A 24,107-nucleotide genomic window follows, 5' to 3' on the forward strand; every position below is an offset into this window, starting at 1 on the left:
AAGAAATGGCCTCCTGGCCCTGGTCGTTAGGCAAACACCGCAGCCTTCAATTACCAGAAAATCTCACTTTCATCTCCAGTCAAAGATGGAGTGCAGAATGGGTGTGCCAGGGGAGGGGGACTGATTCAAGGTCAGAGGCATCTCTCGCTTGGCTTAAAAAGCTTCATCGCCAAGCAGGGCTTGGATCAGACAAGTAATAATCTTCTGAGAGCATCAAAGACGACATTAATTCACAGTAATGGAAAAATGGGGGAGGGAGTTAATGTAGCACTTATATCCATCTCTTTCTGGTTCTCAGTTATGCTGTTATTGTTCTGAATGTGCTAAATTGTGTTTTTTAAAAATACATAAACACATGTAGCCGGGGAGCCCTACGAAGATATTTAACCCAAAGTCAGTATTGCCTGCAAATTAAAGCCTTTTTAATGGCATAGTTCTATCAGCTGCTCGGCGAGGCTCCTGGGAACCAAGTGCTCGAATGTCCCCTTAATCACGGCTCAACGCTGGCTGATGGCATGGGGCCACATTTCATCCCATTGCTCTAAAACGCTCATCAACTCGGACCTCCAAAGCCTGCGGGGCCAAGAAGACTTGGAAACACTTGGAGGGAAGATGATGGGGGGGCGGGGACCAACTCCCTACCGAACACCAAAGCTCAGGATGAGGCTGGAGGGCCGTCTGCCATGAATTTGAACTTCAAGAGACCAGAGGGCTCGTTTGAGATGAATGCTTGTTCTGTAGCGGGTAGAACAGGGCAGCGGGGGCAGAAGGGGCGGTCTGTGCTGTTTTTCGTGCAGTACCAGACCCAGTGTCCCCTCCTGGTGCCCTAACACCAAATGCTCCTCTGGGGGCTGAGCCTTGTCCTAGGGGAAGAAGGGCTGATGCGTTTGTGCCCTCCACTCCTCCAAGTAAGCAGGCGAGGGCAAGTAGGCAGCCTTGGCTTCTAGTGCAGCTGCCCCGAGGAGCGGGGGGCGGGGGGGGAGGGCCAGTCCTGTCCCAGGGGAATGGGTGACAGCTGCCAGGACCTAGCTCAAGAAGCAGCCGCCTGGGGAGGCTCAAGTTGCAGCGCGCCTTGGCGGACGCTAGAGGGCGCAGTCCGGCAGGCTCCCCAAGACCTGAGGAGGCCCCGCCTCCTGGCTTCCTGTCCCCGCCCCCTGCCACGCCTCTTCCAACCTGCGGGTCCCTGTTTCTCCATCTATTAACTAGATTTGTCCGATAGAGTAACCCCCAGTCACATGTAGCTATTGAGCACTTAAAATGTGGCCGGTCTGAATTCATTTGTGTGCCCTAAGAGTAAAATACACATTGGATTTTGACAGCTTAATGCAGAAAAAATAATGTAAAACATCTCAGTAATTTTCCTATCCTGATTACATGTGAAGTGATAAATGATACCATTTCAGATATAGTGGGTTAAATCAATCATGTTGGTAACATTACTCTCATCGTTTCTGTTTGCTTTTTGAAATGTGGCTACTAGAAAAGTTAAAACTACACATGTGTGTGGTGTGTTGTATTTCTAGTGGTTGGTCAGCCCTGAATAAAAAAAAAAATCCTTGGGACACTATGGATCTGGAGCCACCAAACAGGGACCCTCCAAGTTCATGAGCACCCAGTTTACAGGCCCAATGCTAACTGTAACCCAGCTGGGAGAGGAGGTTCTTTCACTCCTTGGTGCCCTTGAGGTAAAGATAATGGTGTTTGCATTTCACAATTATGTGCGAGTCCCACAAGTTCTATCTCTAGGAGCTTCAAGAACTTTGCCAGAGACCAGCAGCTGCAATCAGGTCTGATCCCAGGTGAGGTGGAAGGCAGAGGGGTCGGGGCTGCAGAAAAGGAGTGTTCCTCCCTGTCCCTAACTGGCAGGCAAGCCTCTGAGTGAGCCTAGGAAGAAGGTCACTAACACATTTGGAGCGCACAGCTACCGGCTGTGCCTGCATCAAATTCAGCCCGCTGACCTCTGGGAGCCCATTTCCAGATGGCTTCCTGAAAACCTGCTGCATCACAGTTTTACCAGCGAGATGGGCTCCAGGTCAGTGACTTGTGATTGAGAAACCCAACTGAAAACGCTCCTGACTTCTGTGCCCTTCCCCAGAATCTTAAAATCCCCATGACTCCCTAAAGCTTAAAGGAAAGGACGGAGGGAGGGATACGAGGCACCGACATCCCCTCCCCATCTTGAGCCGTCCTCCCTTCCCACCATCCTGAGATCGAAGTGCCCTAAAGGAGGCTGGAGAAAAGGAAGAGATAGAGAAAATCAAAGAAAAATCCGCAAGAGAATGTTCTTTCCCTTGAAGAAACAGCTAACTCTGTGGGCGACTTTCCCCACATACCCGGTACCTCTGAAAACACCGATCCATCCATGTGACTGCTGGCCTCGGCCGCCCAGCACACTCTTACTCACTCAGCAAAAGCCCAACTGAAATGTCACCTCCTCAGGTGTGCATTTCCCGGTCTCCCCTCAACTCTTCCCTTTGCATTCCCACGGCATTTTTTTTCTTTTTTTACCTATTTCTATTCTGACTCAACTTCTAGTGCCTCGTTTTATTGGTGTCTTCCCCTTATTCAAAGGTGGGCTCCGTGAGGACAGAGAGTCTCTCACCCATGCCAGTAGGAGAACCCGCTAAGCATGTTCTGGCCTCGAGGCCTTGGCATTCACAGTTCCCTCCACCGGGCCTGCTCCTCCTGCCCCTCGGGACCGGCGGGGCACAGCCCTCAACGGGCAGGTCTCTGTGAGTCTTATTGGGGGCGCCTCCTCTGAGGAACCATCCCAAATAGCATCTGCCTCACACCCTGGTCCCTCACCCCGCCCCTCTCCCCAGCGTCTCCCACCGCGTGGCACTATGTCGACGCATTTGCTGACTGTCTGCATCCCCGCTGTGCCCACAGCTGGGCCTGGCACAGCCAGGACTCAGAGAATACATGCGAAATAGTGGCTGTGTGTTCCCAGGGCCTTGCACAGTGCCCGGATGCAGGAACAGATGAGTGACCGACGGGTTTCTTCCAGGCCCCTCTTGCTCTGACATTGGTGGCTCTCCCAGCACTAGGGACATGGGAAGGAACATCAAGGCATTAGGATGGCAAAGTGCTCGCTTGCTCAGGTCTGACGCTCCAAGACAGGACATTCCGTAACGCAGACTGGGCATTCTGGAAACCTCCGCTGACCAGCACAGGAAGAGCCGCCGCAGAGCAGAGGGCCTGGGGCGTGTCAGACTTGAGTTCCATTCACTAAACCGATGCCATTTCCTCCCTCCCCAGGGAACAGGGTCCCCAGCCGGGGAAGTGGTGCTGTCTCATCCTAGAGACAACATCACTGCCACATGAGTCTGCTGGGGACGAGCTTCCCCAGTGGAGAAAGGTAGGTGAGTGGCATGGACCTCAAGGAGCCTCTGGCAGAAGAACGAGGAGGGAAGAGGAAGAGGAAATGCCGGAGAGAAGGATCCTCTCCAGGACAGAATCTGCCGACGGACCGGGAAAAGGATTCCAGGCGAGACGAAAACAAGGCCACGTGACTCGCCATAAAGCTGGAATCCACACGTGAGTTCCATGTTTCTGCAGAAGGTGCTGGATGCCCCGCGAGGCGCAGGGTGGGCCAGAGGGTGGGAACACAGCTGTGGATCCTGGGCACAGAGCCCGGGCTGCTTTTGCCCACCCAAGCATTTGTGCTTTGCTTCGAAGGTGAATTCGGGGCTTATGGTGATAGATCCCCAAACTCCAGGCTGGAGTGGAGAGTGAAGTCTGCGTGTGTCCCCTTGTGCATGCAAATGTGTCTGAGGCTCACCCGTGCTGGCCGTGGGAACATCTGGATGAACAAGACACACAGACTGTTCCCAGATGCCCACGGTCCTCCCACCGCCCACCCCACCCCGAGATGGGGGTGATGCACATCATAAGGCTCCCTCATGAGGGCCAGAGAGCCAGAGAGGAGCCGGCCTGTCCCCTCACCCCCATGCGATGGTCGAGAGGTTTGACAGGTGAGGTCTGAGCTGGGCTCAAAGGTTCCAGGAGTTCTCCAGGTGGGACAAGGGGAGGAGGCCAGGCGAGCACCCGGCCAGGCCACAGAGGCTGGGACGTAGCATCCAGCAGGCTTGTGAAGAATGCGAGTGCAGTGCTGATTGCCGAGGAGGCGGTAAACCGGGAGAGGACTGGAAGGCGGGGGCTTGTGATCCCTCGCAGCTCCCCTCAGCTCGCCGCCCCAGCAGACCCCAAGCCCCACGAAAACACTCAGAACGAATGGACTAGTCAGGACCCGGGGACCCCATCGCTGTTTGATTGGACGTTGAAACTCCAGAGTTGAAACAAACATCAGACTGATGGCAGAAGCTGGTCTGAGGTTTCAGACACCCCTCGCCAGCCCCTCCAAAGACCTGGCCCCCCGTTTGATCAGACTAGAGGGGCAGAGTCAGTCCCCCCCCACAGGCTTGGCCGTGTCATCACGAGTGGAGATGGGGGATGCCAGCGCCCCCACATCTTGGAGGCACTTCCTCCTGGCTATTTGCACTGGGCACAGAATGACTCAGGCACTAGTCAGGGCTGTGGGAAAGTTCTGGCCGGTGGAGTGGGTCTGGCTCCTCTCTGATGCTCCTGGCCCAGATGTGAGCCAGAGTCCTCCCCAGCAGGTGGAAGCTGAGACTGCAGGCCAGTGCCCAGCACACCCTGGAGGAGACACACGGACAGACGGGCAGCTATTGGGGTGCTGGGCCGGGCCTGGAGTCAAGCACCCCCCAGTGCCGAAGCTCCAGAGCAAGCCTCTCTTTGCTCTTTTGTAAAACAGGACCAAACGCCAGCTTTGGGGATGCGGTGGGGATGGTGGCTGTGTGCGTAAGGCACTCACGCTGGGCAGCGGGCACGCAGTCGATGGCCCGCCCAGGGCTCCTCGAGCACCCCGCGCCCGCCTTACGGTCTTGGCTGTCTCTAACTTCTCGGGGGGCCTCAGTTTCCTTGACCGCCACAGGGGAAGAACGGTCTCTCCCTGCTGACTCTGCACGGAGCCATGAGGACAGAGGAACATGAAGCGTGTGGAAGGGCTTTGATTGAAAGCATCAGACAAATACGCAGAGGTTTTATCACAGCTTTTCTAACAAAAGGAATGTCGGGGATGCTCTGTGAGCCTGATCAGTGTCAAACGGAGCCAGGCCGGCGGGCCGGAGGTGCAGCGCCGCCGGGACGGCATCCCTGAACTTCCTGCTCGCCCAGCGGAGAAGGGGCAACGCGGCGCTGCAGGAGTCCGCGGCGTGTCGGGAAACCAGGGCTGGCTCGGGGGACGCGGCTGGGGAGCTGGGCAGGGCCAGCCTCTGGATGTCATCCTAGGGGTGCAGGGAGCCCCAGAGGGCATCTCGGCTTCAGCGGCCCCCAGGTTCAGGTTTCTGGGGAGACCACCACCAGCGAGTGCCTCGTCCCTGCTACGCAGCTCTGAGCTTGTCGCCTCCCCAGACACCTCCGAGGTGCAATAGCAGAACTGACCGAATGGCAGTACGGAGCAGACCGGATCCGTGTGGAACCAGGGGAGACGCTGACCGACGTGTGAGGAGCAGGCAGCCAGGGGAAAGAAGACAGACGCCAGCACCCCAGGAACTCAGACTGATCACTCGACTGGGCAGCACGAGTTCATAAAGTCTTTGTCAAAAATACTCGATACGGTGCCTCTGGATTCTTTTGCAGGTAAAGGGGAAGGACTGGGCAGGCACCGGGAGGGAGCTGCGTGGGGGCTTGTGGTGGGGGCGGTTTGCACATCTGTCACTCCACCTTCGGAACAGGGTCGGAGGCCCAGGCGACCCTGGGTCAGCACGTGCCTCGTCGCTTTACGTTCCTCATCTGTAAGACGTGACTTTGGACAATGCGGCCTCGAGGCACGTCACACCCTACAACGTGCCTTCGAGTCTGTCCTGGCGGAGGCTTCTGCAGCAGCGGAGGCGTCTGTGCACGGAGCTGGCGTGTGCCCGTCCCTCTCCCCAGGACCTCGGCTGGCAGCACCACACGCTTAGCTCCTTTCCCAGGAGACGGTTAGAGAGCTAAACACCCGCCAGGCTCCTGCTTGTGCGATGACTAAATTTTCAATTCGTGGGCCCCGAATGAACCATTTCCAAATTTCGAATTCATGTGCCCCAAATGAATGAGGTTTGGCCACATTCTAAGATATCTTGGATAGAAACTGTAAGAATGTTATTATAAACATTAGACTTAGCAGCTGTTTTCAAGGCACGCATGGCCCCCTAGGTTCTGTGTACGCTGACAATGGGCTCCGTCACAGGGCGAGTCCCCTCTGTGAGGGACAGCCACCGCGGAGCGCCTGGAGGGAGGGCTGGCACCAAACCCCTGTCTGGCATTGTTTATGCTCAGCACGTCGATCCAAAAAAAATTTTTTGTTGTTTTTTTACGCTTGGAAGAAAACTTCCAGTGAATCATCTCGTATGCTATTTGATTCATGTTTAATGTCTTTGGGAAGAAATAAAAACAATAAGTCATTCTCAATCAAAATGGCATCAGCCGAGCTGACACGCCAGGCGCACGGATGGTCACATGCCAGCTGCCCCTCGGTGGCCTCAGCTGCTACAGTCTTCACTTGCTGTTAGAGTGTGTTTATAATCAGCAGTGAAGACAGCTCATAAAAGCTGCCTTTTGTCATTTTTAAAAATCACACCACCAGACGCCATAGATTCTGCAGGGAGAACTGGGGCCAAGCCACAAACTCACACACAGAAAGTGTCGATCGACATGCAATAACTGAGCACCTACTAAGTACAGATCACAGCGCCGAGTGATGGGGATACACAGACGTGCAAGATGCCCTCGAAGGGCTTCCAGTCTCCTCGGGAAAGCAAGGCATCAATTCCCGCTTCCCTACACCGAGTTAGTTCCTGCTGGGAGCCAGGCACCGTGCTGGGGTGCCGGGTGGCAGAAGGGGGAACACAGGAAGGCGGCATTTCAAGAGAAACCGACAGGCTCCAGCTTCCAGGCTGGGGCCCAGGTCCCTTCCTGACACAGAGCTGCGTTCCATTAGCCCAGGGTGTAGGTAGGAATAATCCCATAACCAATTAGATCGTTGCCTGAAAGGCAGGAAGGACAAGGTTTGATGACAGGAAGGAGGTCAGGGAGGGAGGGAGGGAGAGAGGGAAGGCCTGGCCAGTGGGGCCCCCTCCAGACGACCCCAACTCCTCACAGGCCCAGACCTGTGGCCCCTGGAGCACTGTCCAGTGTGCCCTCGAGCGCCCACCTCCCGCGGCCCCCTCCCTGGGTCTCTACATTTCCCATCAGAGACTTCCTGGCCCAGAGGGTGTCTAACTTCAGAGAAAGCCGGTGTCCTGGAGAACCCCCGAGGTCCCAGGCAGCCCACAGAGCAAGCGCTCATTTGCTGAGCATGTTCACAGTGAGAATACCCGGGCTGAACATTCGCACATGGGATTCGACAAGTCCAAGAGTATTCAAGCGGTCAACAAGGCAGAAAGTGTGGAAGCTGGGCTGTCCCAGAAACCTGGGCCGTGTGCCCGGGACCCTGCTGGACGCTTTGGGAAATGGGAAGGATCGGTGTGGGCTCGCCCCAAGGGGCTGGCGACATGGAGGCAGAGAGATCGAACGGGCTCAGACCTGGCTCAGGGGCCCCAACCCAGGCGCCGACAAGCAGCGAGATCTCAGGGACATGGCCCGATCATTCATTCATTCATCGTGGAGCCTCCCTCTGCCCGCCCTGACCCCACTGGGCACTGAGCAAGGGCTCACTGGCAGTGAAGGCGCCCTTCCTCCTCCCTCCGCCTTTCATCTCCCCAGCCAGGCGGTGAGCCCAGGCTGGGTCTCACTCAGTGGGACCCACACAGCAGCTTATGCGGAAACTCCCCTGGAGCAGAAGCTCAGAAACACCAGAGGGCCGTGGCTCCTTGCCCTCTTGCCTAAGCAGGACAATAGTCCCCATGTCGACCCCTGGCCGGATAGAACTGCCCGGTTGAGTCGTGCATGCCCATAATGTGTGTGAGTGTGTGTGTGCGCACGCACGTGTTCGCCCAAACTGCTCGTCATGCAGGATCTGCCCCTGTGGTTGAGTGTCTACAGGGACGCCCACAGGAAGCGATATTGCAAAGTCACCCCAAGTCACTCTAAAAATAACCCTCAGCTCACAAGCTAGGAAGGATTCCCCTTTCCTGGTGCCCCGCGGCTTCCACTTAGCAGGGCACTTCGAGAAGGCAAGGTGGACGGCCCTGTGGGAACTGCAGACTAGCCAACGTTTTTGGGGGGGCGGGCCGCCAGCCCGACACCCAGCGGGGAGGTTAGCTGGTCATGCTCTCCTGCAGAACCGCAAATCCCCATGCGCCTATTAATCTAACATCTTCTGGAAGGACTGTGGCTAAACTTCTCTATAAGCAACAATTATCTTAGAAATGTGTGAGGACGGGTCACCATTGAAAGGATTTAGGAGGTGCACTGAGCTGCTCCTATCACCTACTTCCCTGTTGGGTTAGCAGGTGTAATCCCCCTGTCTGGCCCACCTCCATGCCCCACTTGCTCATCCCCCCCCGCCGCCCCCCGGTGACAATGACCTGCTTGCTGCTCCTTGTCACCTCGGGCACACTCTGCCGCCAGCCCTATGCACTGGCAGCTCTTTGGATATAAAATCGTTTCCTCCCCTCCGTGAGGTCTTCCCTGAGCCCTCGATCCAACCCTGAAGCCCCAGCACGCGTGCATCAGCCCCCTTTCCTACTTTCACTGGCTCTTCCCCAAACTCGGATGCAAGGTCCCGGGGCCGGGCTTTGTTCTGGCGTATTCTCCTTTGGCAGCCCCCAGCCTGGAAACTTCCTGGCACAGAGTGTGTGATCAGTAACTATTTGCTGAGTCCACGAATGTGTGATTGCTCTGTGGAGACAGGGACCCACAGCCTGAGCACACAGGTGCCTCTGTTCCAGTGCCCGGGGGCAGGGTGGGCAGAGAGCAGGGGTTCCTCCCATGGACCATCACCTGACCCAGGAGTCCATGGCCAAGGATGCTCAGGTACCAGCAGTACCATCTGATGCTCAGGGTTCCTCATCTCTTGGTGGTGGGGAGGTGTGTTTGGGGTTATTGGGTATTTGCTGTGTGTGCAGTGAAATACCCAGGGGGCCTCAGGATGGGAAGAGGCACTGCTGATCACCTCCTCCACCCCCTATGGAACCCTCCACCTGCTCCAGCATCGTGACACTTGGCTGCCAGCCTCAGCAGGACCCCGTCTGGCCAGGCGCCTCCCCCGTGCATCTGTGCCAATCTGCAGGCCTCCATCCGGGCTATGTGCATGCAGGTGATGCTCACAGAGCCCGATTTATCCCTCCCACGCCCAGATCCACTAGGGCTGGTGGAAGGAGATCGAATTATAGCTGACTCTGGAACAACGCAGGTTTGAACTGCACGGGTCCACTTATACACTGATTTTTTTCAATAAATATATAGTCGGCCCAGCATATCTCTGGGTTTTAGATATGTGGGTTCAACCAACTGTGGGCTGAAAAACAGCATTTCTGATCTGCGGTTGGGAATCCACGGATGCAGACGGCCGACACTGTGCACCGTTCCCTGCATTTTATGTAAGGAGCTTGAGCATTCTCGGATTTGGGTGTCCATGGGGCAGGGGGCGGGGTGCAGATTGGCCTGGAACCTATTCCCTGTGGATACTGAGGGATGACTGCAGGTAAGTTTTTGAGGAGTCAGAGAGTGTTTGTTGATTTTTGGCTGCTCAGGGGTTCAGTGCCCCTCAACCTCCAGTTGTTTGAGGGTCAGCTGCAGTGAGTATTTTCCACGTGATGTCGTGTCTGTTTTCATCCGGGAGAAAAGCCCAGAGACCTACCACTAATCTGTCCCCAGAGGCGGAGACCTTGACCTAGATCTCTGGTGCCAACCGCGTGAGCACCTTCACAAAGGTGAGCGGGAGACAGAGAAGGCAGGGCCCAAATGAGAGAGGCAGGAAAGCCCCGCCCAGGGGGTGTGGTTTCCGGGGGGGGCAGGGAACAGTCAACAGGGAGGAGAGCACTTAGCCCTAGAAGTGCCACCTGTGACATCTGTGAGGGTGTGACAGCATCTACGACCTGTGACATCTGTGCGGTGTGACAGCGCCTACGCCGTGGGTCTGTGGGGAAGCTGCCATCTGACCTGCACAGCCTCACACCTGCTGGGGGTCCTCAAACGGAACCGGCAGCTTGGCATCTGTCCTCCCCCTTGCCACCCTCTGACACACCAGGTGTCACGCTGAGCACCCAGCAGCCTCTGAAATTTCGGTGGCTGACACTTCAGCAGGTTTTAGATCCAAATCTCAGCTGGGTGGCTGAGCGCTAAAAGGCGATTCCTTCTGGGTGGGAAGATGAGGATTACAAGGGGGTGTCCCCTGCTTCGGGGGCCTAGAAAGTTCCAGACTTCCTGTGAGGGCTCCGAGGTAGGCTCTCCTGGGCTGGGCTGAGACCCAAAGGCCCTCCCCCATGGCTGCCTCCTCTCAACCCCACATTCCCGCCTCAACTAACACTCACGGTACTGAGGGTGACGATTAATGGTCATTGTGTTATTTACTGGACAGCCGGGAGGAGGAGGGAGAGGCACCGTGGGGTAACTGAGCCCTCCCCTCTGCCCCCAGGCACTGCAATGGCTACTTTCTTCTTAGCTCAAGTCTTTGAACCGCCCTGGAGAGCCAGGTGTGATTAACCCTCTTATAAACGAGAATGGGAGAGTCTGTATAGTGGCCTGGCGAGATCAGGGGTGCACAAATCCAAGGTCAGAGACCTTTCTCCCACCCACCACCTGGCTCCTCACGTGGGAACAGAATCGAACGCTCAGCTCAAGAAGGCAGACACCACCAGCCTGTTTAGTACGGCCAGCAGCAATGAGGGTGACAGGGAGTCCTACGGACTGCCTCTGAGGACAGGAGACAGGCAGTCAGCGCCGCCCCGGGCCGAGGAAGCCTCTGAGAACAGATGACACCCCAAGCTCAGTCGTAGGTGACAGACAGGAGTGGGCCAGGCTGACGAAGGGGAAGGGTGGTCCAGGAAGCGGGCGCCCCCTGAGCCTCGGCTCAGGGCCTGGACGACAAGTGCACGTGTCACGGGCACTCGCTTCGCCAGAGTCTCCCTTGCGCCCGAAGCAGGCGGTGGCTTGAGGGTGGCTGGAGCGTGACGACAGACAGAGGTGCCCCCTGTGCCTCCTCCCACGACGTCCTTTTCTAAGTGCACCCCTCTATACTTCCAAGTGCACCCCTCTATACTTCCGATGCCCTAATTCTGCTCACTGGACACATCCCGGAACCGCAGCACCTCAGGCAAACGATTTACCCAGAGAGACGCGGGCGGTTCAGGGAGAGAGCCCCGGGCACCGTGGGGCCCGGGTGGGTCTTCTCATCTCCCAGCTCGTCCCACGGGGGTGCTGGCCATCTGTGCCCCTACTCCCCGTCTTCCCCCCTCTTTCCACTGAGCTGGGTCAAGTCCCCACAGCCGGCACTGGGGCAAGACCCCATCGAGTAGTAGTAGCGCCCCCGGCCCCCAGACCCACCAGGCTTCCCGGAGTGACTTACCCGAGACAGAGTGGAGGCAGAGATGGAACAGGGGTCAAAACCTTCAGGGGCTGGTTCCACGTCCTTGTCCGGGCTCCTAGACCATGCCCTGAAACAGAGGACCTACGGGTCACACAGGGCACGAATAACCAGGCCCAGAGCCTTCCTCGCCAGGTGCTTCCGGGTGCCTGTAGGGGGGCATCAGCTTCTGCAAGTCCCATGCCAAGGACAGAAAGATCCTGGCTGCTGGCCTTGAGCCAGCACTTTAGGGCAGGGGCCAGGACATGGGCACCCTCTGCACCAGGAGGGCGGGAAGGCCACCACAGTACTGACGGGAGAAGCTGCCCAGCAAAATGCTGGCCACCTGCTGGGTGATGTCTGAGCCAGAGCTCGCCGTGGCCTGTGGCCTCTGGTCTGCAACCGGGATTCAAGTGCTGGCCACATCACTGAGTCAGTGCAGCTCATCACGCCACGGCCTGTGGCCTGACCTCGCTCTCCGACCCACTGGGTCACTGTAAGGGCCAGATGGGTGGTTCACAGCAAGGCTGGCACATGGCAGGCTCCCAGGAGCGTCCACAGCCAAGCTCTAGCCCCTGCATGCGACAAACGGGCAGAAGGCATCGTGACCAACATGCTCACTGAGCAGCTCCGTGACAGGTGAAAGCACGTGGAGCCACACGGACACCTTCCGTCACACCCACTGCGCCCCACTGAGACACACACCACTCTCACTGGGAAAGCACGGGCTGGTGGGGACAGTGGAGAAGCTCTGGTCCCCAGGTGTGCCTCTGCCTCTGAATGGCCTCTGTGACTCGGGCACCCCTTCGATCTCTGTCATTCAGTTTCCCCATCTGTGACAAAGCAGGTAGGCCGAATCCCCTTGGAGGGGGCTGGCTCTGACACCAGGCTTCCCGCAGGGGGAGAGACCGTCATTCCTGAGGCCTTGAAGGCTCTGGTTTGCAGGCTTGGGGAGACAGCCCATTAACTCCAATTGCAAATTTCCTCCTGGCTCTATCTCTAAGCTGCAGGGGCTCCTGGCCCACCAGCTTTCCTATGACAGATAAAGATTACAGTCATTGCTCCAAACCGAATCTTAGCCGAAGTCATTATGCAGAAATCATTATGTTGAGTTATGTCTGGTTGCTCCTGATTTCTGTCTGGCAATTGTCATAGAAATGGTCGTGCCTCTTCCTCTGCGGGAGGCCAACTGCGAGGCCTGGGTGATTGGAACAGGCCTGCGAGCCCTGCTTCCCACTCCAGACTCCTCCTGCCTGGGGGGCGGGGCAGGGGCGCGATTCTCTGTGACATCCTTTCCCTGAGCACTGAGGGGAGAGCAGATGCAGGAGACAAAGCCCAAACTCGCCCACCTGCACCGGCTGCTCCTTCAAGGCCCACTTCACAGGTCCCTTTCTCTGTGGGGCCGTCCCTGACACCCGACCTCCCAGCTCGTGTTAGGCCCCAGGCGCACCCTTCTCTTAGGTTTGGGGTCTCTGGGGAATGACTCGGGCAGTGACCAGCTGACTCACTCTTGCACTCTGGCTCCAGAGCAGGGCCTCAGGGGAGCAGGGCAGGGGACAGCACAGAGGACTGTGTGGCCGGACCGGGCTCAGGTCCTAGCTCTACTATGTCCTCACTGTGTGACCCTGATGCGTTATTTAATTTCCTAGCATGTAAAATGGGGATAATAATCCTATCTAGCTCATCAAGTTCCTGTGAAGATTCAGGGAGCTGATGGACAGAAAAACGCTCGGCACATAAAAGAACTCGAAAAGGTCAATGATGACTGAAGGAGGAGAGACAGGCCTCGAAAACACGCTCCTAAGAATGGAAGCCAACGAAAAAGACGCAAACTACTGAAACCGACTCAAACAGATGATCTGAAATAAAGAAATACAGCCAGCCCTGGAACGATGTGAAAGTTAGGGGTGCTGACACCCCATGCAGTCGAAAATGCATGTATAACTTTGACTCCTCCCAAGTGTAACTACTAATAGTCGACTGTTGACTGATAACGTAAACAGTCGATTAACACATATTCTGCATGTTCTGTGTATTATATATTGTATTTCTACAATGAAGTGAGCTGAAGAAGAGGTCATCAAGAAAATCATAGAGAAGAGAAAATACATAACCAGTACTGAACTGTATCAATACTGTGATGAAAACCATCAAGTTTATAACATCTGTTTACAAGATCAGCAAGTTCAGTGAGATTGCTGGATACGAGATCAAGATACAAAAATCAACCGTATTTCTATATATCTGCAATGAAAAATTTCAAAAGGAAATTAAGAAAACAATTCCGTTAGTAATAGCATCAAAAACAATAAAGTACTTAGGAATAAATTTAACAAAAGAAATGTAAAACTCACACTCTGAAAACTACAAAACACTGTTGAAAAAGATTTTTAAGGACCGAATTAATTGGGAAAATATCCCATGTTCGTGGTCAGGAGACCTAACATTGTTAGGGTGGCGGGGCTCCCCAAACTGCGCTGTCGATTCAACGCATTTCCCGGCTTACTCCTTTGTAGAAACCGATGAGCTGATTCTAAAAGTCATGTGGAATCGCAGAGGACCCAGAAGAACCAAAACAATTCTGAAAAAGAACAGAGTAGGATTCACACTTCTCAATTTCAAAACTTACTGCAAAGTGACTGTAATCAGGACAATGTGCTACTGGCACAGGGTAGATGAATGAAATGGAACTGAGAATCCAGAAACAAACCCACATACCTATGGTCAACCGATTTTCAACAAGGGTGCCCAGAGCATCCAATGGGGAAAGAATAGTTTCTCGACGAATGCTTAACCACAAGCGAAAGACAGCTGGATGACCACACGCAAAAAAGAATGAAAACGGACCCTCGCCTCACATAAAAGAAGTTTTGAGTTATCAAAAGGGATCAGAGATCTGAATGTAAGAGTTTAAACTATAAAACTCTTAGAAGAAAACATAGAGGTAAACCTCCACAATCTTTGATTTGGCAAAGGATGCTTAGGTATGAAACTAAAAGCCCAAATGACCAAAGAAAAGATAGATAAGTTGGACTTCGTTAGAATTTAAAACCTTTGCTTTGAAGGACACAACCGAGAATATGAAAACATAACCCAGAAAATGGGTGAAGATATTTGCGAATCATATACCTGATAAGGGACTTGTATCTAGAATATATAAAGAACTCTTACAATTCAATAGAAAGACAAATAACCCAATTTAAAAAAATGGGCAAAGGATTTGAACAGACATTTCTCCGAAGAAGACAGACCAAAGGCCAACAGATACATGAAAAGATGCCCAGCGTCATTAGTTATGAGAAAAATGCAAATCAAAAGCACCACGAGACACCACTGCACAACCACTGGGACTTCTAAGCTTGAACAGTCAGATCAGAACAAGTGTTGGCCAGGACTTGGAGAAATCAGAAGCCTCGCACACCGCTGGGGAGAACGTGAAATGGTGCCGCCTCTTCGGAAGCAGCCTGGCAGCTCCTCAGATGATCAAACAGACAGTTACCCAACCCAGAAACTGCACTGCCGGGTATACAGCCCAGAGAAACGCAAACACACGTCCACAGCGAAACCTGCACGCGGTGTTCACGGCAGCATTACTCCTAGGAACCAAAAGGTGGAAATGACTCACGTGTCCCCCAACAGGTGAATGGATGAATAAAATGTGGTCTGTTCCTACCATGGACCATTATTCGGCCGTGAAAAGGAATGAAAGCCTTGAAAACATCATGCTAAGTGAAGAAGCCAGACACAAAAGGACAAACGTCGGATGGTTCCATTATGTAAAAGGTCCAGAATAGGAAGTGTGTAGAGGCAGAAAGTAGGTCAGTGGTTTTTCAGGGCTGGAGGTGGGGGATAGGAGCCTGAGAGGGGAGAGCTAACGAGTGTGGGGTTTCCTTCTGGGCTGGGAGAAAGATTCTAAGGCCGCCCGTGGTGGTGGTGCACACGTGTGTGAACGCGTTAAAAACCACTGCACGGCATATATTACGCTCCGAGCGAACTGTACGGCATGTGAACTGTGTCTCAATGAAGTTGTTCTTTACAAAGGAATCTAAGCCCATGCTCTCGTACTACTCCTCCCCAGGGGACAGGAGGACAAAGAGCCACATCACAGGAGCAGAGAGGCAAACCGCAGGGCCTCCCGATGCCGCCGCCAGGGGACAGCCACGAGAACCTGCCGCCTAAGAGCCAGGGGCGCAGCCGAGCTCCCGACGTGTATGCTGGGTGCGGGGAAACCGGCCCCACCTTGGAGGAGCCCAGGGCCCAGCAGGGCACGCTCAGGGATATGCCAGGTGTCAGGGGTGCCCTCGTTATCTGACTGTCCTCTGGGGCGGGGACAGTCCCTCAGGACACACACACAGCCCGGTCCGTAAGGAGGGTCCACTGAACTCTCAGTTCAGCTCCTAAAGCAGCCCAGTCAGCCACCCCAGGGTGTTATGGGTCACCACCTCAGAAGCCACGGCTCTGGGGCCATTTCTGGGGTCAGGTCCGCCTGCAGTGGTCCAGGCCCAGAGGGGCTCAGCGCCCATCATCCTTGTGGGCCAGCTCTTGGGAGAGGCCACTAGGAAAGTGTCTTCTTCCAGTGCTGGACGCGTCCAGGCGCCCACACTGACTCTGGCCTGCGGGAAACCGGATGGCTGTGCTCTCCACTCACAGCGGGGCAGTGCGTGCTCGAGATGACAAATTCTTTTAATACATCCTGAGATCCGACTTAATTAGGAAGCAAAGTCCCCGAGGGGGAAAAACACAGCGGGGTCTGGAGCCAGAGATGGATGCTTGGGGGGTTACGACTGCGTCGGAGGTGGCCGGGTTTAGGAAGACTGACTTCCCCGTGGTCCCCGCGTGACGAGGCAGCCGCTTGCAAATACTTTCACACGGACGTCTGCGCAACCCCACTGCGCGCTGCAGCGTCTCCTTCCGCCGTCCGATCCGGGAGCTGAGTTGGAGATGCTGGGTGTCCCGCGTGCCCTGTGTCCGGGATGCGGCCCGGTCTGGGGATAGCCCCCCAACACACTACGGATGCTAAGGAGTGCAGGTGAGACCTCCCAGGCTGCACGCTTCACAAGAGGGGGCAGGGCTGGAAAGACGCCCTACAGCGACGGTGAATGAAGCCCTGAGCCCTGCGTGCCAAGACCAGGGCCCAGAACCTGCTGTCCGGCCACCTCGGGCACTGGGCGCTGGCCAACCACATTTCCGACTCCCAGGCAGTGTGCTCGTCACACTGGAGCTGTCCCAAGTCCACTGCCACAACCGATGTCTCTGAGCTGTGTCACAGAACACAGGAAGCTGCCACCTCCAGCCACACCTCCAGCCACAGCTCCGGCCACAGCTCCAGCCACAGACTAACCTGCTCGAGCGTTTGCTGAAGCTCGCCCCCCGCCCCCCGTGATCCGGCCCTTCAACTCCTTGATCTATTACCCACAGAAAGATGGACCCGTGCCCACCAAGGACAGGTGCGAGAACGCTCAGGAGTGCACGGCCGGGGGCGGCCCACGGGGAACTGTCCCAAAGTCCGTCTGCAATATGTGGATAAACGAACGACAGTTTCCACATGACGAAAGGCCACAGAGCCACCGGAACGAACCTCTACACCCCACAACACGGGTGACGCGCCCACCGTGGTGTGCAGTGAAGCGGCCAGACGCGAAGGGTGCCACGCTGTGTGGTTCCACTTACGAAAAGAGGAAAACCGGCGAGACGGAGGCGTGGCGATGGACAGCAAGGCGGCGGCCACCCTCGGCGGCGGGTGACGACTAGGAAGGGCTGTGGGAAGCTTCCGGGCGCTGGTTACACAGGTTTGCTCATTTCGTGAAAATTTAACAGGTCGTACATTTAAAACTTGTGCAACTTTAATGCGTGCAAGTTAAACATCAGTAAAAAGTTAAAGGGCCGGGGCGGGGGGGCACCCCCGTCGTCCCTCACGCCCTGCCTGCCCGCGGTGGGCCCCACCCAGGCCGAGGATGGGTGCAGGTGGGGAAGAGCACGCCTTTAATTTTAAGCACAATTGTGGTAGGACATTGTAAACCAGAGGGTGCGACAAGTTCCAGGCTGCCCTGGAATGCAGCCTGCAAATCAACAGCCTGGAAACAGGTGTCTAGGGCCGGCTGGATGAAGGCAGGTTCTCCTGCCGAAGCCACTTACTCAGCAACCGACAGCGCGCCTCTCTGTGATGAAGGGACAAGTCATCTGAAAACACAAATAAATTATTCATTCCCCACAAATGAGCAGCCTCTGGGTTCCTGCACCAGCCACCGCACCACAAACAGCCGAGGCCTCAGCGAATCGCATTAGCGACACCGCTCAGCCAGCAGACACCGGATTCCTCTGTCGCCCCGTGATCTGCCCACACCGGTCTCCATCCTGCATCGCAAGAGAAATCTGCACAGCATCAAATGGAAAATCACAGCCAGCCCCGGCCAGCCCGGCAGACGCAGGGCTCTGGTGCAGAGCGCGTGTGCCCCAGAGACTCGGTCCCCAGGAGCCGCCGGTCACCCACATCCACCCCCCCCCTCCAGGGTCTGAGCCACCATCCTGGTTGGGGACACAAGCCTGGAGCCTGGCAGTTGCTAGAACTCAAATTCCCAGGCCCAGGTGACCTCCAAGACTCAACCCGAAATGGTGTGTTTCCAACAAGCGCTCGGAGCTAAGGCCACCAGAAGCAAGGGCTCCTGTCCCAGGGCCACCCCCCGGATCAATCGCAAAACAGCTGGCCTCACACGCACGGCACGCAGCCCTTGGTCAGGGTCTTGGCCTCTGGGGCCCCAGGTTCTCCAGGGGGTTTTTCTGAGGATGACGAGAAGAAACATCTGCAAAGCTACTTCCACACACTAACACTCAGGAGAGGCCACTCGGCTGGTCTCTGCAGAGCCTCTCCCCCCATCTTATTTACATCTTTGATTCCAGTCTGCTCAGCTCACTTCACACCTGGGAATAAAAGACTATGAGGTCTTCAAAGAGTGCCAAGCTCTGCCCCAGCAACAGGCCACTTCCTCTGCCTAGAAGCTCTGTCCCTTCAAATCCCAGCTCACGTTTCTCCTCCGGGGACACCCCCAAACGCCTGGCCCCTCACTTCTACAGCACTGCACAGTCTTCTTTACTGTACTTCGCTGGGATTTGGGATTTGCGTCTGTGGCCCCATAGGGGAAAGACAGCGGAGGGGACAGGGTCTTACCCGGGGCCCAGTTGACCACCTGGCATGGAGCCCCCTGGTCAGTGTGAGGGGCGAAGTGATGAGCAGGTGACTCAACAGAAATCATGCTGCTGGGTGTTTAACTGAGAGCTTTCTCCTCGTAAGCTGCCCCACGGGATGTGAGGAGACGGGCTTTGTCCCCCTGTCCCTGTCCTGCCCCGAGGGGCCTTCTGCCAGCACAGCACTCGCAGGCTTCCAGCCTCTCGCCCGCTCCCCTACTCTGCCCCCCGAGAGCGAAGGTCGGCGGTTGCTCAGCCGTCTGCCTCTGATTGGGAAATACACTTTTAAGGGTGTGAGTAAGGAGCAGGAAGCCGACTCTGGCCACAGAGCAAGTGCGTCCATCCAGAACCACCAGCAGAAAGGTGTGCGCATGCATGTGTGCGCGCGTGCGTGTGCGTGTGCACAGGTGAGAAACGCATATGACTCAGCGCCTCCCCACTGTGGGCGTTTTTGCCCTCCCTGGGACGTTTGGCCATGTCTGGAGACATTTTCGGTTATTACAGCTAGGGTTCTGGAGTCGTCTCCTGGCAGCTATGGGTGGAGGCCAAGGCTGTGGCTAACCATCCTACCGCACAGAGGATGCCCTCCTGCCCCAGCAAAGAAGCACGCAGCCCCAGATGTCGATGGCGCCCGGGGCGAGAGGCCGTGATGCACACTTCCCCTGTGTCAGCTCTTAGGTTTACCTCTCCACTAGTGACAGAGGCTGATGCAAGAGCTTCCATTCCCCAAAAGGGTCAGGGTCCCGTGGGGCACAGCGCCTCCCACACACTCGCTTCTCTGGAACCGGAGCTGCACGGGAAGCCACACCCGCGTCACACGCTTCTGCTTACCGGGGAGGGCCTCTAGCAGACTGAGCTCCAAGCGTTCAGGAAGAGTGTCCAGGGGCCCACTGTGCGTCCAGCGGGAACAGGATGACATGCATCCCTTGTGGCTGGTTTGCTGCGGAGACCACAGGCGACGGGAGCAGGGGGACAGTGTTTGGGGGAGCCCAGCCCTTGGGGTAGCATTTTGCTTTGGAGTCCCGTGTTCTTTCAGATCACACGGGGCGGAGTCTGTTCTGTGGCCAGTCTCACTCTGTTGGACAGCGCTCCTGCCATTAGGTTCGGTGGCACCAGGAACCTTGGCAGGAGTTTATGTAAAGGGGGTCAGGACACCCCGAGTTGTTCAGAGGAAAGGCAGGCTGACGGACACAGTCACTTCGTCCGAAATATCAGTGTCCACACCCAACGCCAGACCATGCGGAGGATGGGATAATCCGCTCCATACACAGTCTAGAGAGCGTCACGTCACCGTCCCCTACTCCTCCCCCCCACGTGGAGACCCAGGCCCAGAAGGTAGGCGGCTTAAGGACGTCACCGAGCAGGAGAGGAGACTCAAGGACCCTGGCAGGGCTTCTGCTGGGGCTCTGCTGACTCCTGAGCACGTGGGCGGCTCCTTGTGTGGGTCAAGGGCCTCCCTGGTGCTTCACGGTGAGCGCCTCCCCGGTGGGACCCACCTCAGGGGCGCCCGGGCCGCTCGATGCAGGCAGCAGGCCTCCCGTTCTGCACCTCCGCCCCGTGAGGACCTGGGGGCTGCCTCTGCCCCGCACGAGCAGCGGCCCGGGCGACCCAGGCCACCCAAGACGCCCGGCGGGCCCCACACTTGACCCTTCTCATCGAGGTGATGGGCTAGTCTTCGAGCTAAAACGGAAGTCTCATTTATGCATTTTTTTTCTTATTCAAAACACATTTAACCAAATTCTTAGTTTCTGCCAGGCACGGTCATCGGCGTTACACGTGCAGTGGTGAACACGACCAACTCCTGCCTTCAAAGAGCTCACACAAGGGTCTCAGGAGATGACAGGGCAAAGTGACACGTGCCAGGACGAGGGCGAGTGCAGGATGTCACAGGGGGCACGGAGAGGCCTACAGCCCTGAGGATGCGGGAAAGCTCCTTGGCGGAGGCGACATCTAAACGGAGACCCAAAGAGAGAGGGAACAAAATGCGAAGGGGAGGGGTGTAGGGAGCTCCTTGCTAGGGACTTTCCAAGGAGCTCCGTCACCCTGCCTGGGCAGGCACCCCAATGAGACACCACGGAGTGAGCGGGCAGCTGCAGTCAGCACCCCCAGCTCTCACGCGAGAGGCAGCTGAGTGGATCACAGCCGGGGAGGCCTTCGACAGGGTGCAAGCTTGTTCCAGAAGGGCTGGCCTGGCTGGAAAAGGCCCGGCGGCTGGTCCTACTGAAGCCGCAAACAGCAAGCACCCACCCCCGCCCCGCCCACAGCAGCGGCCCTGCGGCAACGCACGCTGAAACCCAGGCCTTTCCTCCGCCGCCCTGCCGCCCTGCCCACACACCGCTCGCCGTCCCCAGAGCGTAGAAGCCTCCAGACCAGACCTCGTGCACTTCCTGACTGAGAACTGGATGTTCTTTAATTGTAAATTTACTGGGGCAAAGGGAAAAGCAGCCCAGGGTTGCACAACCAGCTCCTCGTGCATCTCTTCACTGCTGTAGGCACTTGTGCAATTACGACTGTGGAGTTAGTTTTCCCAGGTAACTGCCATTCCTGACTGGACCTCCAGGTGGACGTGGGCCAGGGAGTCCACCTTCTCTTACAAGAGGGCACACCTGGCTCCCGGAAGCTTTGCCCAAGGGACCCGCAGCCAGGCCCGCCCCCCGATTCCGGCTCGGGGACTGCGGTGCAGCCTGCGTGGATCAGCTGAGGAGAGATGCTGAGCCACGCGTGAGCACAGGCCTCCCACATCTTTTATTTTTTCTCGAACCTCTACACCCATGAATGAGCAAATCTATACTTAAACACAGTGCAAAGCTTGCCTTCGACCCTGTTAGATTGCATCTTATTTTCAGCTCATCCTTTCAACCTACCAGAGTTTCTGGAATTTAATCTGTCTCTGGTTTCTTATCTTCAGCAATCCGATATATATGCCACTCATATAAAGTGGTGGACAAAACATTCTGTCATGTTCGGGGTAAAGCCACATGGCACCTATCGAGAGACGTCCAGGGGCAACTGTCACCCCATCACTCACGCCTCTGGGGTCGGGTCACGCAGCTACCACTGCCAGGCCCCCACTGCTGGAGGCGCCACCTGCTGAACTTGAAGAGCTGGGTCCGCAGCTCACTTCCCACAGCGTGGCCACCGAGAAAGGAGGCCCAGCGAGTGGCCACATCCGACCTGCCTCCTGGTGCCATCAAAGTAACTCCCACAGGTAACAACGTGCTCATCTTCACGATTTTTCTGAGAAACGCGCAGTGAAGGATGTTTGACAAACAGAAAGAGGGAGGCAGGGTTTGGGGAACACGACGGTGCCTCAGATTCGGTCTCTGGGAGGACCCGTTTGCCCAGGTGGACGATCGCGGGCCTGCTCACTGGAGACGCGAACGTGCTTCCCGCAGTCGGAGGCACAGAGGTCAGGTGGGGGAGACACATCTGCCGGGATGTCCCCAGGAGGGTACCGGGGGCACCAGAGTCGCCTCCCATGGAATGAGAAGGCCGGACTGAATCGTGTCCAAGCCTCAAACCTCTGTGACTTGCCATCAGAAGTTAAGTTCACAAACGCGTTTTTTAATGACACGGGAAAACGGGGTGACACGATACTAAGTGGGAAAAGTGGGATGTGAAATAGCGTGCCGTCAACAGCAGCACGCCTCCTCCACGCCTCCTCCACGCCTCCTCCACGCCTCCTCCCCTCCCGGTACATCACGGCCGCTGGGGGAAGGCGCCGGGCCCAGCTGCAACTTCCCAAACTGTGGGGCTGCGGATTATATTTGCTCCCTTCCCGTCCGCTCGTTTCGCCTTTTTCACAATGAGCATCTAACATATGTAACCGACCAAAAACATTTTGAAAGACGTGCTTCTCCACCGCAGGGGCCCACCGGACAGCGACCTCACCCAGGCCCTGCGTCCTGGACCAGGCGGGTCCCGCTTGTCCCATGCCTCTCCCTGGTACCTTCTAGAAGCACCGAGTGCCAAACAGCAGGCCGTCGGTTAAATAAATTACAGTGAATGCCCAGGAATGAAATACTGCCAAAGACTGCAAAATCGGGCCACAAAGGATGACTGCAATAAAGTGGGAAAACGTATTCAGAACGCTATTATGTTAAACAGGTGACATCGCAGTACGTAAAGAACACAGTCTCATTATGGTAAACTAAAAAAAAAATAGGTATTTTGTGACATTCACGAGTAGGAAAGATAAGACGATGTGATGCAGAACTGCCCTGCCCGGCTGGGAGCGTTTCCTTCCTCTTTCTGACGTGCAGGTTTTCCAAAACCGTGCCCCCGGCCGCTCCTTGGGCCTGCCAGGCCCATCTCCTCCTTGCGTCATGCCCTGGCCCTGCCCAGCCCACCGGCCCTGGCAGAGGTCCCCATCTCAAATATCACCATCTCAGTGAGGTCTGCTACCACCGATTCATCTAAGACCGCAAGATGCTCCAACACGCCCACACCCTGCGTTCCCTCTCGGGTCCCCACCTGGCAGGTGGCACCTAATGCGAGCTATAACCGGCTCGTGCATCACGTCTGTATTGACCCCCCCCCACACACACACACACTGAAAGTCCGATCACCAGAGCCTCAAACACTGCCTGGCACATAGTAGGCACTCAACGAACACCGTTCAATGACGAATTAACATATACTTTTTGTAATAAGGGAAAACTAACAACAGCGAAATGTTTAAATGTCATTTTCTTCGTCTAGGAGGATTTGGACAGAGAGGGAGTTTTCTCTTTAATATTCGACTTGGGTCTTTTCACATGCTTTGGCCGCATTAAGAATGGGCTCTTTTCTTGTAAAGTCGAGTTCTTTAAGGTATAATTTACACACAAGAAATTCACTCGTTTTGGGCACATGGCTCAGTGCGTTGTGACAGGCGTATAGACAAATGTATAGTTGTGTAACCACGGGCATAACGTATTGCAGCACACAAGCATGGGATCTTTGAAAATCAAGTCAAGTAAGTGGTCATGGCTCATTCCAGCACTCCTCTGTTCTCTAACTGCTCTTGTGATTATTTTATTAATCGATAGTTTTTCAATTGATTCCTTCATTTTTTTTTTTTTCCTAAATATAAAAGAAGGGCAGAAAGGGAGCCGACACGTGCTGCGTACCGAGCACGGGGAAGGCTCTTTTCTTAAAGATTCTGGGCTTTCATTGTCTCTTCCAACTCTCAGGGGGAGGGACACTCCCCACCGCCCTCGTGAGCACACTGCAGTCTGGAAGGGAGCTAACTTGGCCAAGGTCATGCAGCCGCTAAAAGATCTAGGGCTTAAATCCAGGTCCATTCTGATTTCAGAATTCGCCTTCATCCCAGAGAATGACAACAGAGCTAATGTAATAAGCTCGAATGAAGGTCTAGTTGTTGGACTGTGTATTCTTCCTTCCGAGTCCCGTCTGACAGCTTTGCCTGGAGTGTCCT

General features: G+C 55.7%; 1 protein-coding gene across 2 annotated transcripts in view; it reads right to left on the bottom strand.

Annotated features, from left to right (window-relative positions):
• HPCAL1 (hippocalcin like 1) overlaps window positions 1-24,107 on the bottom strand; it is an 84,414-nt gene that overhangs the window by 6,886 nt on the left and 53,421 nt on the right. For both annotated transcript variants that reach the window (XM_039887858.1, XM_039887857.1), the window contains exon 2: window positions 11,510-11,597. The gene's annotated coding sequence lies outside the window, so the exon portion shown is untranslated. The remainder of the gene's footprint in view (window positions 1-11,509; window positions 11,598-24,107) is intronic.

The sequence above is a fragment of the Pteropus medius genome, unplaced genomic scaffold, assembly GCF_902729225.1.
Source record: "Pteropus medius unplaced genomic scaffold, Ma_sr-lr_union100, whole genome shotgun sequence".
Lineage (NCBI taxonomy): Eukaryota > Metazoa > Chordata > Mammalia > Chiroptera > Pteropodidae > Pteropus > Pteropus medius.